Source organism: Arachis stenosperma, chromosome 4, assembly GCF_014773155.1.
Source record: "Arachis stenosperma cultivar V10309 chromosome 4, arast.V10309.gnm1.PFL2, whole genome shotgun sequence".
Taxonomy (NCBI): Eukaryota; Viridiplantae; Streptophyta; class Magnoliopsida; order Fabales; family Fabaceae; genus Arachis; species Arachis stenosperma.
In genome coordinates, this window is record NC_080380.1 from 51,403,316 (window position 1) to 51,410,964 (window position 7,649).

Sequence of the window (7,649 nt, forward strand, 5' to 3'; positions counted from 1 at the left end):
TAAGCTTCATGGACTCTTTCTGGAATTAATAACTGGCGTTCTACGCCTGGCCTTGGCGTGCCACGCCTATTGTAATTCATCATGGGCTCTCCTCTGGAAAAGATAACTGGCGTGGCACGCCCTATAGCTGGCGTGCAACGCCCATAGAAGCTCCTTCACTTTGCTCTCTGGACTTGAGAGTTGGTGTGCCACACCCAATAGCTAACGTGCCACGCCCAGCTCCTCTTTCTTGCTTCCTTCTTCTTTTGATGCTAATTTCACCTGAAAATCAATCAAGATCCCTTTCAAAGTAATGTACCATAAAATTCATCATTTAGTTCATGTAATTGCATCAATTGAATGAGAATTCACTAGTTCTATGGTCCTTTTATATAAGAGAAAGATGTAGATGATACAAGTCATCACAACACCAAAGTTATGTTTTGCTTGTCCCCAAGCAAATCAATGTGAATTATTCTTAATTAATTGAGACTTGACCCTTAAAAGAATGTACTCACAATTAGAGATAGAGGCGAAGTATCAATTCATGCATGAACCTTGTTTTTACTTCCATATCACAATGAACTCCTAGACTTTTGAGGACCCTTTTAAGTGCTTGCTTCTAGAGCCCCTTCTATTGATTGTCACCTTGAAGTAGTAAGGTCTGTTATTATTTTTCTTTTGATTGTTCTTTTCTTTTCATTCCACTTTTGTTTCCTTGATTGACCACGACTCTAAGTGTTTTGTCTCAAGACGACCCTTTAGGTTAAGCTTTCAATTAGCACTCCCAAACCAGTTGGTTTTAGGGTACTAGGTGATGTGCGGAAAACGATCCGACACAAAACTCACCGGCAAGTGTACCGGGTCGCATCAAGTAATAATAATTCACATGAGTGAGGTCGATCCCACAAGGATTGAAGGATTGAGCAATTTTAGTTTAGTGGTTGATTTAGTCAAGTGAATCAAGTATTGGTTGAGTGTTTTGTATCCAACAGCAATTAAACAACAGGAAATGTAAAGGGGGAAGGGAAGAATTGCAGAAATTAAAAGGAACTGAAAATAAAAGGACTGAATCTTAAAGAACAAGAAATTAAATCACTGAAACTTAAAGTGCAAGAAATGTAAATTGCAGTAACTTAAAGTGCAAGAAATATAAATTGCTTGAATGTAAAAGGGAGTTGAGGAATGGGATATCAGAATCTAAGCAAGGAGAAACTGAATTGCAACAATTGATAGAGCAGAAATTGAATTAGAAGTAATTAGAACTCAAACAGTAAGGAAATTAATTGCAGAAGAGGTTCACAGAAGAACCAAAAGGAAAATGTGATCTCAGGACTCCAGAGACTAGGTAGCAAAGCCTAGATCTCAATTGCCTTCCCAGATCTAAATTCCCAAAGCAATTAACAAGAAATTGAAGAAGAAACAGTAAAGGGAATGTAAATGAACTCAATTATGCAGAAGAGAGATTAAAGAGCTCTTGAGTGGAGATTGAGACAGAATTTCCTCAATTCTTAACACCCAAGACTCAAACAAGAAAAGTAGAAAAGCTCAAGCAAGAATAAGGAAGAAGAGAGATCAATTCTCCTCCCCAATTCTCAGAAATCTCAGTGAAGTTCTAGCTCTCAATGAAGTCTCCAAAATTCAAAAGAAGGTTCCCAATTCAAAAGTAAAGTAAAAGATAAAAGTCAAAAGTCCTAATTACATCAAACTAACTCCTATTTATACACTTTCTATTCTTGGATCTTGGGATTTGGATGGGCTTTTGATTTGGTGAAGAAATGAATTAAATTAGATTTTTAATTTAATTTTTGGCCCATGAAAAATTGCTTCCAGGAGGCAGCCCTGCCCTTGTGGAGGGCAGGGCAGAAAATGGTGCGTGTTGGTGCTTGCGTGCGCGTTTGGTTGCTACGGAATGCTGCCTTGCCCTTGTGGAGGGCAGGGCAGAACTTTTTCGCGCGCCAGAATGGTGCCTGTGCGTGCTGCTGGTGCTGCCGAGTGATGCCTTGGTGCGCCAGTTTGGTGCGCTGGCCGTGCCACAACAAAATGCTGCCCTGCCCTTGCGGAGGGCCGGGCAATGTCTCCAAATTGAAGTCCCGTGTTCGAAACTCGGGCGATGCACATGCTACACTTTTTCCTTGATTTTCTTGGCACCAAAGTAAGGCTTAGTTCTTTGATTCCTCATGGTGCTGTGTTCGATCCTTGTGGCAAGCAATGGTGAACTTTTTCTTTGAATTTCCCCCCTTGGTGAGCCCGATACTGCCCTTGAGGAGGGCAGGGCAATGTTTTGTTCTTCTTGATTCATGGCACCAATTTGTGCTCTGCCCTTGTCGTGGGCAGGGCAGAGTTGCCTCTCAAGCCTTGTTTCCTTATGTTGCCCTCCTAGAGGGCAGTGTGCCCTTGTGGAGGGCAATGCTTGCACTCCTCCTTTATGCGCCATGCCTTTTTCTCCTTGGGCCACGCTTTCTTAGGCCACGCTTTCCTTTTTTCTTCTTTTCTTCACCTACAATAAACCAAAACAACCACTCAAAGTATCACTAAATTCAAAAGGCTTATAAATCAATTAAAAATCAATTAAATTCAGCTTAAACCTTATGAGTTAACATTAATTTCATGGTGGTTGTTTGATTTAAAGAAGTTATGCATTTTCACTCCAAATCACTTACTTAGGATGCAAGAAAGTGCATAAATGCTAATAAAACAAGTGAAATTAGCTTGAAAAATGGGTATATGATGACTAGTCATCACTAGGTGTTGAAACACCCCTAAGAGATTACTTGCTCGGGTCTCTCTTCTTGACACAGCTTCACCATAAGTATCTACTAGGATTTTGGCTCTTTGAGCCATTTGTTTGTTTCTTTGATCCGAGTAGTTGATGCTCAGAGCCTTGGGTCTTTTGCTTACTACTTCTTGGTTCTATGGATATTCAAGGGTCATCCTTGGCATCTACTTGTCGTGTCCTCTATGTCTAAGTATTCATTGTGGTCTATTGATGAGCGGATAATTTATACGCTTTTTGGCATTATTTTTAGGTAGTTTTTAGTAGGATCTAGCTACTTTTAGGGATGTTTTCATTAGTTTTTATGCTAAATTCATATTTCTAGACTTTACTATGAGTTTGTGTGTTTTTCTGTGATTTCAGGTATTTTCTGGCTGAAATTGAGGGACCTGAGCAAAACTCTGATAAAGAGGCTGACAAAAGACTGCTGATGCTGTTGGAATCTGACCTCCCTGCACTCGAAATGGATTTTCTGGCGCTACAGAACTCCAAATGGCGCACTCTCAACGGCGTTAGAAAGTAGACATTCAGAGCTTTCTAGTATAATAGTTTATACTTTATTCGAGATTTGACGATGTAAACTGGTGCTCAACGCCTGTTCCATGCTACATTTTGGAGTCAAACTCCAGAAACACGTCACGAACCAGAGTTGAATGCCAAAAACACGTTACAACTTGGTGTTCAACTCCAAGATAAGCCTCAGCTCGTGTAAAGATCAAGCTCAGCCCAAGCACACACCAAGTGGGCCCCGGAAGTGGATTTCTGCATCAATCACTTACTTCTCTAAACCCTAGTAGCTAGTCTAGTATAAATAGGACTTTTTACTATTGTATTCAGTGTCTTTTGACCACGTTACATCCTTGGTCTCAGTTTTATTTTATTATTCATCTTAGGAGATTATTGATCACGTTTGGGGGCTGGCCATTTGGTCATGCTTGAACCTTCATCACTTATGTATTTTCAACGGTGGAGTTTTTACACACCATAGATTAAGGGTGTGGAGCTCTGCTGTACCTCAAGTTTCAATGCAATTACTACTATTTTCTATTCAATTCCGCTTGTTCTTATTCTAAGATATTCACTGCACTTCAACATGATGAATGTGATGATCCGTGACACTCATCATCATTCTCACTTATGAACGCGTGACTCACAACCACTTCCGTTCTACCTTAGACCGAGCGCATATCTCTTGGATTCCTTAATCAGAATCTTCGTGGTATAAGCTAGATTGATGGCGGCATTCATGAGAATCCGGAAAGTCTAAACCTTGTCTGTGGTATTCCGAGTAGGATTCAGGGATTGAATGACTGTGACGAGCTTCAAACTCGCGATTGTTGGGCGTGATGACAAACGCAAAAGAATCAAGGGATTCTATTCCAACATGATCGAGAACTGACAGATGATTAGCCGTGCCGTGACAGAGCATTTGGACCTTTTTAACTGAGAGGATGGGATGTAGCCATTGACAACGGTGATGCCCTACATACAGCTTGCCATGGAAAGGAATAAGAAGGATTGAAGGAAGGCAGTAGGAAAGCAGAGATCCAACAGGGACAAGCATCTCCAGACACTTATCTGAAATTCCCACCATTGAATTACATGAGTAACTCTATCTTTATTTTCTGCTTATTTATTATTAATATTCAAAAACTCCATAACATTTACTATCCGCCTAACTGAGATTTACAAGATGACCATAGCTTGCTTCATACCAACAATCTCTGTGGGATCGACCCTTACTCACGTAAGGTATTACTTGGACGACCCAGTGCACTTGCTGGTTAGTTGTGCGGAGTTGTGACTAAGTGTGATTCACGTTTGAGAGCGCTACCAAGTTTTTGGCGCCATTGTTGATGATCACAATTTCGTGCACCAAGTTTTTGGCACCGTTGCTGGGGATTGTTCGAGTATGGACAACTGACGGTTCATCTTGTTGCTCAGATTAGGTAATTTTCTTTTTTTATTTTCTTTTCAAAAAGTTTTCAAAAATATTTTTCAAAATTTTTCCCTTTGTTTTTGAAAATTATTCCAAAATTTTTAAGAATGAATTCTAGAGTTTCATAGTAACATGTTGAAGCCTGACTGGCTGTAAAGCCATATCCAAATCCTTTTGGATTGAGGCCTCCACTTGTCAACATAATGGGTATGTATATGGAGTTGGATAAAATATTAGCTGTTGCATGCCTGATTTATATCTTCTAAAGCTGGCTGGCTATTAAGCCATGCCCAACCCTTGGATTGGAGCTTTAGGCTAACATTGAAAGATTCCTGGAATTCTTATTAAAAATTTTGAATCTCTTAATTTCTTTTCCTATATGTTTTTTTTCGAAAAAATAAAAGAAAATACAAAAAAAATCATAAAAAAATAAGTAAACCAAAAATATTTTGTGATTCTTGTTTGAGTCTTGGGTCATGTTTTAAGTTTGGTGTCAATTGCATGCTTTAAAACTATTTCTTGCATTTTTCGAAAATTCATGCATTCATAGTGTTCTTCATAATATTCAAGTTGTTCTTGCTAAGTCTTCTTGTTTGATCTTGATGTTTTCTTGTTTTGTGTTCTTTGTTGTTTTTCATACGCATTTATGCATTCATATTGTCTAAGCATTAAAGATTTCTAAGTTTGGTGTCTTGCATGTTTTCTTTGCATCAAAAATTTTTCAAAAATATGTTCTTGATGTTCATCATGATCTTCAAAGTGTTATTGGTGTTCATCTTGACATTCATAATGTTCTTGCATGCATTATGTGTTTGATCCAAAATTTTCATATTTTGGGTCATATTTGTGTTTTTCTCTCTCATAATTAAAAATTTAAAAATAAAAAAATATCTTTTCCTTTTTATTCTCTCAAAATTTCGAATATTTGGGTTGACTTAGTCAAAAAATTTTAAAATTAGTTGTTTCTTGTAAGTCAAGTCAAATTTTCAAATTTTAAAAATCTTATCTTTTCAAAACTTTTTCAAAAATCAAATCTTTTTTATTTTTTATTTAATTTTCGAAATTTATTTTTTTTTAAATTATTTTTCAAAAATCCTTTTCTTAATTTTATCTTTATTTTCGAAAATTATGCTAACAATTAATATGATTGATTCAAAAATTTGAAGTTTGTTACTTTCTTGTTAAGAAAGGTTCAATCTTTAAATTCTAGAATCTTATCTTTTAGTTTCTTGTTAGTTAAGTAATTAATTTTAAAAATTAAATCTTTTTTAACCATATCTTTTTAATCGTATCTTTTTATTTTATCTTTTATATCATATCTTTTTTCAAAATTTTATCTTTTTTTCAAAAATTTTTATTTTAAAATATCTTTTCTAACTTCTTATCTTCTTATCTTCTTATCTTTTCAAATTTGATTTTCAAATCTTTTTCAATTAACTATTTGACTTTTTGTTTGTTTCTTATCTTTTCAAAATCACCTAACAACTTTTCTCTCTCTAATTTTCGAAAATACCTCCCTCTTTTTCAAAAATTATTTTTTTAATTAATTAATTATTTTAAATTTTAATTTTAATTTTATTTCTTATCTTAATTTTCAAAATCATTAACTCCTTTTCAAAATTGTTTTCGAAAACCTCTCTCTCTCATCTTTCTCTATTTATTTATTTATTCACTAACACTTCTCTTCATCTCAAATCACTACCTCTATCCTTACCCTTGTGTTTAGATTCTCCATTCTTCTTATTCCCTTTCTTCTTCTACTAATAATAAGGAACATCTTTACTGTGACATAGAGGATTCCTCCTCCTTTTTCCGTTCTCTTCTTTCTCATATGAGCAGGAACAAGGAGAAATGCATTCTTGTTGAAGCTGATCCAGAACCTGAAAGGACTCTGAAAAGGAAACTAAGAGAAGCTAAATTACAACAATTCAGAAACAACCTTACTGAAATTTTCGAACAAGAGAAGGAGATGGCAGCCGAACCTAACAACAATAATGCAAGGAGGATGCTTGGTGATTATACTACACCTACTTCCAAGTTTGATGGAAGAAGCATCTCAATTCCTACCATTGGGGCAAACAATTTTGAGCTAAAACCTCAACTGAGTTCTTACAGATCTGTAAGACTGTAAAGACGAATGGAGTAGATCCTGAAGTCTACAGGCTCATGCTTTTCCCTTTTGCTGTAAGAGACAGAGCTAGAACATGGTTGGATTCACAACCTAAGAATAGCCTGGACTCTTGGGATAAGCTGGTCACGACCTTCTTGGCTAAATTCTTTCCTCCTCAAAAGCTGAGCAAGCTTAAATTGGATGTTCAGACATTCAAACAAAAAGATGGTGAATCCCTCTATGAAGCTTGGGAAAGATACAAGCAGATGACCAAAAGGTGTCCTTCTGACATGCTTTCAGAATGGACCATTCTGGGTATATTCTATTATGGTCTGTCTGAGTTCTCTAAGATGTCACTGGACCATTCTGCAGGTGGATCCATTCACCTAAAGAAAACTCCTGCAGAAGCTCAAGAACTTATTGACATGGTTGCAAACAACCAGTTCATATACACTTTTGAGAGGAATTCCGTGAATAATAGGATGCCTCAGAGGAAGGGAATTCTTGAGATTGATGCTCTGAATGCCATATTGGCTCAGAATAAAATGTTGACTCAGCAAGTCAACATGATTTTCCAAAGTCTGAATGGATGGCAAAATGCATCCAACAGTACTAAAGAGGCATCTTCTGAAGAAGAAGCTTATGATCCTAATAACCCTGCAATAGCAGAGGTAAATTACTTAGGTGAACCTTATGGAAACACCTACAATTCATCATGGAGAAATCATCCAAATTTCTCATAGAATGATCAACAAAAGCCTCAGCAAGGCTTTAATAATGGTAGACGAACTAGGCTCAGCAATAGCAAGCCTTTTCCATCATCTTCTCAGCAACAGACAGAGAAT

The 7,649-nt window shown here is 36.8% G+C and overlaps 1 non-coding gene across 1 annotated transcript; it reads right to left on the bottom strand.

Moving 5' to 3' along the window:
- Positions 1–6,992: 6,992 nt before the first annotated feature.
- On the bottom strand, positions 6,993–7,100 carry LOC130978307 (small nucleolar RNA R71). The gene has a single exon (XR_009085958.1). It is a non-coding gene; the product is annotated as a small nucleolar RNA R71 (small nucleolar RNA).
- Positions 7,101–7,649: the final 549 nt, after the last annotated feature.